Genomic DNA, 12296 nt, shown 5'->3' with positions numbered 1-12296 from the left:
GACAACAGCATCTCAAAAAGTTAGATGAGAAGTTTAGGTGGCAGTGAGCTGTGTGGATGATGGTGAAACAATTTGGAAAAGGACATAGAGAAAGGTGGCACAACGTGAAGAATGTAACCAGTCACTGAATTGTACTTGTAGAAATTGTTGAACTGATGTATGTTTTGCTGTGTGTATCTTCACCAAAAAAAAAAGAAGTCCTTCTTGAGGCAAGGGACCAGGCTTTGTACCTTGCATGAGCCAGTCATTGGCCACCATAACCTCCAGCCACCTCAGAAAGCCAGCTTCTATCAGTAACAGCGGAGCTCCTGAGAAGCACACAAGTGTGTATTAGCTGCAGCACTCACAACAGCTTGGGTAAGGCAGCACCCACCACTGAAGGGGTTCCGAGTGGGTCCCTAGCATCTACTACATCTGATTTCCACTTCTTTAAAGCAAGCATCATACACTGACCACACAGACAGGGTTGTGGGAGCCATGAAACAGGAATACAAAGAGCTGAAGTGGCAACAGCAGGGACACAAACATGTGAGTGAGTGAGTGGCTCCAGGGCTGTAGTGTGCTGGAGCCAGCTTGTGCCAGCTTGAAAGAGCCAACTGCAAAATTTTCAGGAAGTGTGAAACCTGCTTGTGAAATATAGCCCTTATTAAAAATGACAGTATGTAAACCTACATTAAATAAATTATATTCAAAACAAAAGCAAGAAAAAATTTCCGAATTCACCATTTCCTATTTATTTTACTGCATTTATTTACATTTTCCTACTACCTGTGTTCTTTAGGTTATTTACATCGATTCTATCAGTCTGGCGGAAATAGTATATAATGGTTTGCTACTGTGCTTCTCTTCCCAACTTTACCTTCAGTGACATCATGTTGGTACCTTGAAATTGACCATGGTGAGAGCATTTATACCACAGAAATTGGAAAACATTACAAATCAGGGCTGCTTCTTCTTCTTTTTTTTTTTTTCTCCCAGTGAACTAGTTGTTAAATATTCACCAGCACATCACAGCTTCAGATGGACTCATACTACCCCTCACCCTTCCCAGTCCCCCTCTCTTCCTACCCTCGCCCCCGCCCACACACACACACTGGCTGCCAGCCCAAGGAGGGGCCCTCTCTTGGCAAGGGGAGGGGTAAGTGAGAGGCTTTTGTTTATTCCTGATGGAATTTTCAAAACTGGGTGTCAGTGAGGGAAGAACCACTGCCTGGGTTGGGAGTTCTTCTCTCCCTCCCACCCACTCACCCCCACATTTGCAGGTAGGATTGCCCTGGCTATAGTACTGGTCCCTATAAAGCAGAAGGAGCCTATGGCCCATGGAAATTTCTCAGGTGCTTTGCATCATCTCCTTAAATTATGGCTGTTCATCAATTCATTTAAAATGCTTTCTTGTTTCTAGGAGGATGTGGCACCTCTTATTTAGTCCCAGCTTCAAGGAGGGGGTGAATGCTGGGGCTCATTACAAGCCAGGAACCCCTTAGCAGAAAGATAGCATTTCCTCCCAACTCCTAACACCTGAGAACCGAAGCAGTTAGTCCATTGGAGCTCTGCGAAGGAGTAAGATTTAATTATTGAGGTTATTTTATTTACAAATCGCCGTTGTTTAATAGAAAAGTTCTTTGCTGTAAATTAATTCTTAGAAGACCCTTAAGGGTAGCCAGTACAAACAACTTGTGAAAGGTTGGCGAATCTCTTTGTATTTAGAAGCGCACAGTATGCTTGCCTGCCTTCCAAAAAAAAAGACCAAATCCATTGCTATCAAGTCAATTCCAACTCATAGCAACCCTATGGGGCAGGATAGAACAGCTCCATAGAGCTTCCAAGGAGCACTTGGTGGATTCATACTACCCACACCTTTGGTTAGCAGCCACAGCTCTTAACCACTACACCACCAGGCTTTCCCTGCTTTTCCTCCACCAATTCTCCTGGCCCCATCTAGAGATGGAGGGAGAGGTAGGGCAGGAGGATCAGCTATCAGCTTGGCCCCTCCCACACAGCTCAGGTGTGAAGTTAACAGACCTAAACTATAGAAGCTTATTTAAAACAGAAACCTCCACCTGCCCACCGCAATCGCTGCTTCCCAAGGGTTCTGTGCTAATAAATAGGCATTAATAAGATAAACTAGCTGGGGGTGGCCAGGCCCGTAGGCTGGGTTCTCAGCTGGCAGCTCCTGGATCCCAGCCCCACTGATGCTGCTCCTGGCAGCCAGGAGTTGTTCTGGGGTGGAGGGGTGGGGTTGAAACAGAGGGGCCTGGAGCCTGGAGCACAGGTCCCCTGGCTTCCTACAAAGAGAAGTGAAGACTCCTCTCTTTCTCCCCAGCGTGGTGTGTCTGGCCACAGGTGGGAGGAGGCATCCTTAACCAGTTGGACTTAGAGTTCCTTTGGCTGAGTGACATTATAACCTGTTAGAGGTGGAAGGGACCCTCAAGGTACAGGGACCGTATCTGATAGAACATATGTTCCAACAAAGAATATTTTTACATGTTCCCTGTGCAGAGGTAGTGTCAGAAAGATAATCTGGAGACTGAAATGTCATAATGGACATGGCACTCTAACAGTCTACGGAAAACACGGGAAAGATCCTTGTAAATCTTCCCTTACCCAGAAAATCAGTGGCCGCTGTGAGATCCTTCTGTGGTTGCTACATATTTTCTTTCACTGTTATTTCAATAGCCTGCATGGTTATTTTTATCTAATGTGTTTATTTCTCCAGGAAATAATTCTAGCGAGGTAATGTCCATTTCAAATATGAGAAGGGAAACAGACATTAATTTGGAGACTATGGGGGATAGCCAAAGCTCTTTATATTTCCTTTCTTTGGTCTGTTCATTCTCTATATGTTTGATGATACCTAACCATATTCTGTTTAATTCCTTCATGTATCCTGTATTTATTTATCAAGGGGGCATTCTTCATAATGAGCTTTTAGATGTTCTCATGCTTGTCTTAGACTGTAGATGAGTAATTCCTTGACTAGCAGCTAGCACAGCACCACGTACAGGGAGATACTTCATTCATATGGGGCCATGCTGAACAGTTGTGCAGGTTGAGCACTGTACAACTCCAGGTGGTACCAGTAATATGTAGTCTATCACTGTTCAGTAGAACGTTCTGTGATGCTAAACACGTTCTCAATCTGTCTTTCTAATTTCTAACACAGTATCCACTAGCCATATGTGGCTGTAGAGCATTTGAAATGTGGCTTGCGTAACTGACGAATTGAATTTTTAATTAATTTAAAGTAGCCATGTGTGGCTCGTGGCTACCATATTGGACAGCATAGTCTATGCTCATGGCACCTCTGCTTTTATTCATACATTCACTCATCCATTCAACAAATATTTATGGAGCTTCAACTATGAGTGATGCACTGTGCTTGATCTGGTGGACACACGAATATTAAGACAGTCCCTGCTCTCAGGAAACTTCCAATCTAGTGAGAGTGACATACCTATAAAGAAAGACAGAGTGATAAGTGCTGTGAGGAGAGCATTACCAAGCACATCTGCTATAAACATGAGAGGCTGGGTCTAGCAGGGGGAGAGATTTCTTTCCCTCCCAGAGCAGAGATGTTTAAGCTGGGTCTTAAAATAGGAATTTGCCACAAAGATAAAGCGAGTAAGAGATTTTAGGAAGAGAGAACACTTACTAATGTTTTAACAGTTTGATTATGATGAAATGAAGGCATCCGTGGGAGCCCCAGTGGCACAGTGATTAAGAGCTCTGCTGATAACCGAAAGGTCGGCAGTTCAAAGCCACCAGCCGCTGTGCAGGAGAAAGATGTGGCAGTCTGCTTCTGTAAAAATTTACAGCCTTGAGAAAAAGAAAATACAGTCTTGGAAACTCTCTGGGGCAGTTCTACTCTGTCCTATCGGGTCGTTATGAGTCAGAACCGACTCAACAGCAGTGGGTTTTTGGTTTGGTGGTTAGCAGTGCAAGGTCACTCTCAAGGCTATTTGAAAAAATGTGTTTTCAAGATGACTGCCAAAAGAAAAGCTCTTTTGAGAAGAGTTTTCTAAATTCCAGGATTCCCACACGGGGAAGAACCTTGTTCATTCCACTGCTTAGGGGCAGGATTATGAGGCAACCAACCTAGATAGCTAGTCCTAAAGCCTCCAGAAAACCATACGTATACTATATAGACATACAGAGAGAGAGAGTTTGAAGCTGGCCTTTCCTTCTTGCAGACTGCCTGGCTGGTTGGGAGAGAGACCTGTCTGTCTTCACTACTGTTGTTGATAAACAGGGGTAGGCCTTTCCTTGAAGTAGAGAAAGGCTCTGAAAAATCCAACTCCCTCTAACACATTTATGCAGGTGAAATGTGCCCAAAGTGATCATTAAGTGTAGTTGTTAAGAAGAGAAATATGCCCTGTAACAAAGCAGGCTGTGGGCAGTTCCCCACCTTTGCTGCACCCAGTCCTAGACTCAGGCCTGGTTAGTGACCATTCCAGAGCCTTCTCCTCTCCGACTGCCCCCCTATTCACTGCCTAGTCTACCAGGAGTGGGATTTCACCTGCTGATTCCATTACCCTGCGGAAGACTCTTCATCTGAAAGCTAAAGACTTGAGTGTGTGTGTGTGTTTTCAAGCTCTACAGCCCTCAGCAGTTGTGGGCAGGAGGCAAATCACGAGGATTTTTTTTTTTTTTTTAATTTAATTCCAAAGCAGAAAGTGAGAACGCAGGAAGAAAAAATGCTCTTCAGCCTGGAACTGTGTTGGGCCCTTTGTTTCCTGTGGCTATTCCCCAGGGTGGGTGGTAGGAAAGACAAGGTGCTTAAGAATGTGCTAGGGTGTGTTGGGCTGTAAGGGGTCTGCGGAAAGCCTGGGGTTTCCACACACACCACTGCTGAGAACCTCCAGCTCCTGTGGGCCAGCCAAACGGGAGGAGGATCAGGGCGCCATCTTTTGGTTCCCCACTCTCCTTCCCTTAATTCTATGTACAAACTCAGACATGACCTTCCCTCCTGGCCCAGGGAAAGAGGAAGAGGCACTGAGGTGGTGTCAGGAAAAGGGCTCAAGGTTTCTAGCTTCCTGGAGGACCTACAGGGAAACCTGGCCTCCCTAGTGGCTTCTTCCCATTGACTTTCTCTGCACCTGCCTTCCTGCCCCCCTGCATCTTAAGGGAACTAGATTCCCAAAACTTCCTAAAGTTTTCTCCTTCTCTATTTCCTCTAGGAGCCCTAGTGGCACAGTGGTATAGCACTCGGCTGCTAACCAAAAGGTCAGCAGTTCAAACTCACCAGCCACTCTGAGGGAGAAAGATGTAGCAGTCTGCTTCCATAAATATTTACAGTCAATTCCAACTTACAGCAACCATATAGGACAGAGTAGAACTGTCCCATAAGGTTTCCTAGGCTGTAATCTTTATGGGACCAGATCTCTAGGCCTTTTCTGCTGGGCGGGTTCAAACCATCAACTTTTTGTTTTGCAGCCGAGTGCTTACCAATTGCACCACCGGGGCTCCTTAGTGAAGATACGGACAGCGCTAAATTCTCTCAGCAATGATGTGTGACAATACACACAGAGTATTTCTAACCAGGGAGGCTCACCTGAGCCTTGATGTCCAGAGCGTTCATCGGGGCTTGGTCCCATAGACATGGCTGACCTTAGTTTCCAGCCACTTCAGAGGTCAAGCTGATACCGCATGACCCAAGGCCCCCAGTATAACTCACATTGTAAGGATGGACTATCTGGTGTAGCCCAAGGCCCCTATGTAAACAAAGACACTCTTATCAGGCAGGACATCCCAATGGCTTAGAGATCATCCGCCAGGAGCCAAGGGCAAAGGCCAAACCTCTCTTTGGACAAGGTGAATTCTTTACCACACATTATCTGTGTGATGTTGTATTCTTAGTAACCTCGCTAGGCCTTTATTGCCTTATCAGTAAGTTGAGGACGATGATCCCCACCGCACTGAGTTTTTGTGAGGATTAAGTGATGTAACATATGTGAAGGGTCTGGTATATGGAAGGCTCCAACACAAGTTAGTCCCTCCTAATTATCTCCAGTGCTTTGTCCTCATCTAAACTGGCCTAGGGCATCATTTACTGTCTCCTCTTCTTTCCACCCGTATCCTGACTTGCTTATTTTTATCCACCTGAAAGGGGTAATACCCTACACATTACTAAATTGCTTCTATTTTTGAAAGATGTGTGCATGTATTTTCATTTTCAACAGGCAGCTTCCTACTTTTCCGTTGCATGGTGTCTTGGTCATCTAGCGCTGCTCTAACAGAAATACCATGAGTGGATGGCTTTAACAAAGAGAAATTTATTTTCTCATAGTCTAGTAGGCTAGAAGTCCAAATTCAGGGTGTCAGCTCCAGGGGAAGGCTTTCTCTCTCTGTCGGCTCTGGAGGAAGGTCCTCGTTGTCATCAGTCTTCCCCTGGACTAGGAGCTTCTCAACGCAGGAACTTCTGGTCCAAAGGACGTCCTCTGCTCCTGGTGTTTCTTCTTGGTGGTATAAGGTCCCCCTACTCTCCACTTGCTTCCCTTTCCTTTTATCTCTTACAAGAGATAAAAGGTAGTACAGGCCACACCCCAGGAAAATTCCCTTTACATTGGATCAGGGATGTGACCTGGGTTAGGGTAGTGTTACACAGTCCTACCCTAATCCTCTTTCATGTAAAATTACAATCACAAAATGGAGGACAACCACACAACACTGGGAATTGTGGCCCAGCCAAATTGATAGACACATTTTTGGGGGGACATAATTCAAACCATGACACATGGATTATCATAATGTATTTAAACACTGCCCCCTTGATGGGATGCACTGAGCATCCTTGTACATACACATCTTTATGACTTGTGTCAGTGTTTCTGCAGGCCAGATTCTCAGAGGTAGCATTGATGCGTCAAAGGGTACATTTAATGTCTTGACAGTATGGCCAAATTGCTCCGAAGGCTGTACCAGTTTAAACTTCCCCTGATAATGCACGGTACCACCTGTTTCCCCACACCCTCTGGGCATTGTGTGGAGGAGGATACTTGGAAGACATAACAGACACTGTGCCCCCCTGCCCTGTGCATGCCCGCATGTCCCACTGCAAGCACCCGAGACCAATGCCTGGGGACTTTCTTTTGGCCTAAGCTGGGGATAAGGCAGGATTTACGCAATTTGGTTGGGAGAAATGAGATGTCAGGAAACATGAAAAATAATCAGCGCCTTGCCATTCACCAAGATGGTGCAGAGTGAGTGGGATTTCAGGTCCAGGGTCAGCAGAGCAGGCAGGTTGGAAGTCCATGCCTTCTGGGGGCTTCAGCCAGAATGAGAGACATGAAAGAAGAAAAGGAAGCAGGAAGACCAGATAAATGCCTGGAAGGAAAAAAGCGACCACTTTTTGCCCTTTGGATCAAGTTAAGTCTGTTCCTGATACAGGGCAAGGCTTCCTCTTAGTCCCCAGATTCCCTCACCAGCAGGTGGTGCCCTGCCCCCGACAAGGACAGGCTGGCAGCTCTGGAAACACCCAGGCCAGGGAAAGCCTGCCTCTTCGCCCACCCTTGGGGCGTCTGGGGGTCTCTGTGCTCCCCTCAGGACCTGACTAAATTTTTTTTCACTATGGCCATGAGACTTGAGTTCCAGTCCAGGTTCCACCACTAACTCACTGCGTAATTTTCTGTCTCTCTAGGCCTCAGTTTTCTTAACTATTACAAAAAGAGGAAGGGGAGAGGGAAGAGAAAGGAAGGGAAAGCTAGGCAATAGCTAACATTGCACAGAGCATTTTGGTTTACAAAGTACCTTATCTCATTGATGTTCATTTTATCCCCATTTTACAGATGAGAAAAATGAGTCTTATGAGAGGTTAATTGACCTGTCCAAGTTCACCTGCTGGTAAGCCAGGACTTTGGTGGCAAACCCTATATTCCTTCAACTTACCAAACTGGAAGATTCTAATACTGCAAATCTAAAATTTTTAGGTCCCACTCTAAAACGTTGTTGTTGTTAGATGCCGTCGAGTTGGTTCTGACTCACAACAAGCCTACATACAACAGAACAAAACGCTGCCCAGTCCTGTGCCATCTTCACAATCTTTGCTATGTTTGAGCCCATTGTAGTGGTTAAGACTGTGTGTCAACTTGGCCATGATTCTGTGTTTTGGCAGTCGTATAATGTTGTGATCACTTCCATGTTGAGATTTGACAGGTGATCATTCCCATGATGGGATCTGCTGTGAGTAGCCAATCAGTTGAAAGGGTGTTTCCTTGGGCGTGTGGACTGCATGGAATATAAGTGGACATTTTGGCAGGGCTTGGGGGCTTTTTGCTTGCGCTGGATCCTGCAGCTGGCTCCTGTTCGTCTAACCGCCAGTTCTTGGGACTTGAGCTAGCAGCTTACCTTTGGTCTTGCCTGCCAACCTTGGGTTTCGTCGAACTTCGCAGCCTGTGGGCGGGAGGCCTGCTCTCTGACCTGCCGATTTTGGATTCAACAGCGCCTGTGGCTACATGAATCAGGAGAAGCCTCTATCCTGACCCATGGACTTGGGACATTCAGGCCTCTACGGCAGCACGAACCACTTCCTTGATATAGATCTCTGTTTATATATTTATACGCTTTACCAGTTTTGCTTCTCTGGAGAGCGCAGCCTAGGACACCCACAGTTGCAGCCACTGTGTCAATCCATCTCGTTGAGGGTCTTCTTCTTTTTTGCTGCCCCTCTATTTTATCAAGCATGATGTCCTTCTCTAGGGATGGGTCCCTCCTGATAACATGATCAAAGTAGGTGAGACAAAGTCTCACCACCCTTGCTTCTAAGGAGCATTCTGGCTGTACTTCTTCCAAGACAGAGTCGTTTGTTCTTCTGGCTGTCCATGGTATGTTCAATATTCTTTGCCAACACCATAATTCAAAGGCATCAGTTCTTCTTTGGTCTTCCTTATTCATTGTCCAGCTTTCGTATGCATATGAGACCACCGAAAACTCAATGGCTTGGGTCAAGTGCACCTTAATCCTCAAAGTGACATCTTTGCTTTATAACATTTTAAAGAGGTCTTTTACAGAAGATTTGCTCAATGCAATGCATCGTTTGATTTCTTGACTGCTGCATCCATGGGCGTTGATTGTGGATCCAAGTAAAACAAAATCCTTGACAATTTCAATATTTTCTCCTTTTATCATGATGTTGCTTATTGGTCCAGTTGTGAGGGCTTTTGTTTTCTTTATGTTGAGGTATAATCCATACCGAAGGCTGTAGTCTTTGATCTTCATCAGTAAGTGCTTCAAGTCCTCTTCACTTTCAGCAAGCAAGGTTGAGTCATCTGCGTGTTGCAAGCTGTTAATGAGTCTTTCTCCAATCTTGATGCCATGTTCTTTATATAGTCCAGCTTCTTAGATTTTTTGCTCAGCATACAAATTGAATAAGTATGATGAAAGGATATAACCTTGACACACACATTTCCTGACTTTAAACCACGCAGTACCCCCTTGTCCTTTTAGAACAACTGCCTCTTGGTCTATGTACAGGTTCTACATGAGCACAATGAAATGTTCTGGAATTCCTATTCTTTGCAATGTTATCCATCATTTGTTACGGTCCACACAGTCGAATGCCTTTGCATAGTCAATAAAACACAGGTAAACATCTTTCTGGTATTCTCTGCTTTCAACCAAGATCCATTTGACATCAGCAATGATATCCTTCATTCTACGCTCTCTTCTGAATCGGCTTGAATTTCTGGCAGTTCTCTGTCAATGTACTACTACAACTATTTTTGAATTTTCTTCAGCGAAATTTTACTTGCGCATGATATTAATGGTATTATTTGATAATTTCCACATTCTGTTGGATCACCTGTCTCTGACATAGGCACAAATATGGGTCTCTTCCAGTCAGTTGGCCAGGTAGCTGTCTTCCAAATTTCTTGGCATAGACGAGTGAGTACTTCCAGTGTTGCATCGTTTGTTGAAATATCTCAGTTGGTATTCTGTCAGTCCCTGGAGAATTGTTTTTCACCAATGCCTTCAGTGAAGCTTGGACTCCTTCTTTTCAGTACCATCAGTTCTTGATCATATGCTACCTTCTGAAATGTCTGAACATCGACTAATTCTTTTTGGTACAGTGACTCTGTGTATTCCTTCCATCTTCTTTTGATGTTTCCTGTGTCCTTCAGTGTTTTGCCAATAGAATCCTTCAATATTGCAATTCAAGGCTTGAATTTCTTCTTCAGTTCTTTCAGTCTGAGAAATGCTGAGTGTGTTCTTCCTTTTGGTTTTCTCACTCCAGGTGTTTGTACATTTCATTATAATACTTTACTTTGTCTTCTCCAGCCACCCTTTGAAATCCTCTGTTCAGCTCTTTCATTTCATCATTTCTACTATACTGGGAATGACAATTTAAGAGGAATGGTGTCACATTCATTGTCAAAAAGGACATTTTAAGATCTATCTTGAAGCACTATGCTGTTGGTGATAGGATAATATCTATACGCCTACAAGGAAGGCCCATTAATAGGACTATCACTCAAATTTACACACCCATCACTAATGCCAAAGATGAGGAAATTGAAGATTTTTACCAACTTCCTGCAGACTGAAGTTGATCAAACACGCAATCAAGATACATTGATAATTACTAGTAATTGGAATGTGAAAGTTGGAAACAAAGAAAAAGGATCAGTAGTTGGAAAATATGGCCTTGGTGATAGAAATGACACCAGAGATCGCATGATAGAATTTTGCAAGACCAACGACCTAGTCATTGGAAATACCTCTTTTCAACAACATAAACAGTGACTATATATGTGGACCTCACCGGATGGAATACACAGGAATCAAATCAACTACATCTGTGGAAAGAGATGATGGAGAAGCTCAATATCATCAGTCAGAACAAGGCCAGGGGTTGACTGTGGAACAGAACATCAATTGCTCATATGCAAGTTCAAGATGAAGGTAAAAAAAATTAAAACAAATCTGCAAGAGCCAAAGTACAACCTTGAGTACCCCACCTAAATTTAGAGACCATCTCAAAAATAGATTTGACATATTGAACACTAATGACCAAAGACCAAACATGAATTATTTCATTTATCCTTACAACAACCCTGTAAGATACTATAATTACCTCCATTTTACAAATGAAGAATCTGAGACTTAGAGAGGTCAATAGCAGTGCACTGGGCATAGAGGAACCAATGGAGATTGGAACATGTCAGAAGGCTCCAGGAGAAATTCTTCAAGAAGATAAAATGCATAGACGACCTGATGGGTCTGAACATATGGAGAAGAGATTGAGACAATTGATGGAGACTTTAAGATTGAATGATAGATAATTACTGTACATAAAACAAGCAAACAAAAAGTGGCTATTATTAATTCAAGGAAAAACAAAGAGTTTGCAGGAAACAAGTAGTGAACTTTCATGTGCCATGGCATCTATCTTCCCCCTTCTCTGGTTTCTCGCTTGCTTGCTTAATCTTCTCTTTTATACTTAAAAAGAGATTAACTTAAAATACACCCTATGCTAATAAACCTAAATCCAAACCACTGCCATTCAGTCGATTCCGACTCATAGTGACCCTATAGGACAGAGTAGAACTGTTCCATAGGGTTTTCAAGGCTGTAAAAAAAAAAAATTTTTTTTAAGGCTGTAATTTTTTACAGAAGCAGACTGCCACATCTTTCTTCCAAGGAGCAGCTGGTGGGTTCGAATGGCCAACCTTTTTGTTAGCAGCCGAATGCTTTAACCACTGTACCACCAGGGCTCCTTCCTACACTGATACAGCCTCATTAACATAATAAATAAACCCTATTCCCAAAATGGGATTATAATCACATGTATAGTAGGATTTACAACACATATTTTTTGGGGACATAATTCAATCCATAACTTGCTCAAGTAACTTGCTCAAGCTTAGCCAGATGAGATGTGGTGGAGGCGGGATGTGAACCCCAGAGAGCTCATAGCCACTATAATACTACCTATTAAATATCTAACTATTAGGGCTGTAAAAAGGAGCCCTGCTGGTGCAATGATTAAGTGGTCAGCTGCTTGCCCAAAGGTCAGGGGTTCGAACCCACCAGCGGCTCCACAGGAGAAAAGATCAGGCAATCTGCTCCTGTAAAGATTACAGCCTATGAAACCCTCTGGGGCAATTCTGCTTTGTCCTATAGGGTTGTTATGAGTTGGAATCAACTGAAGGGCACATAACAGCGCTGTAAAAAAGTAAGTGAATAATATATACAAGACACATAGTGGCTGGCATACAATCAGTGCTTAGGAGAGGAGAATTACTTTCTTGATCCCATGGAGTCAGTCACAACTGAACAGTTTCAGCCATGAGACCTTTAGG

The sequence above is a fragment of the Trichechus manatus genome, unplaced genomic scaffold, assembly GCF_000243295.1.
Source record: "Trichechus manatus latirostris isolate Lorelei unplaced genomic scaffold, TriManLat1.0 scaffold00035, whole genome shotgun sequence".
NCBI classification, from domain to species: domain Eukaryota; kingdom Metazoa; phylum Chordata; class Mammalia; order Sirenia; family Trichechidae; genus Trichechus; species Trichechus manatus.
The sequence above is the reverse complement of the archived record's forward strand: the minus strand, read 5'-3'. Positions refer to the sequence as shown.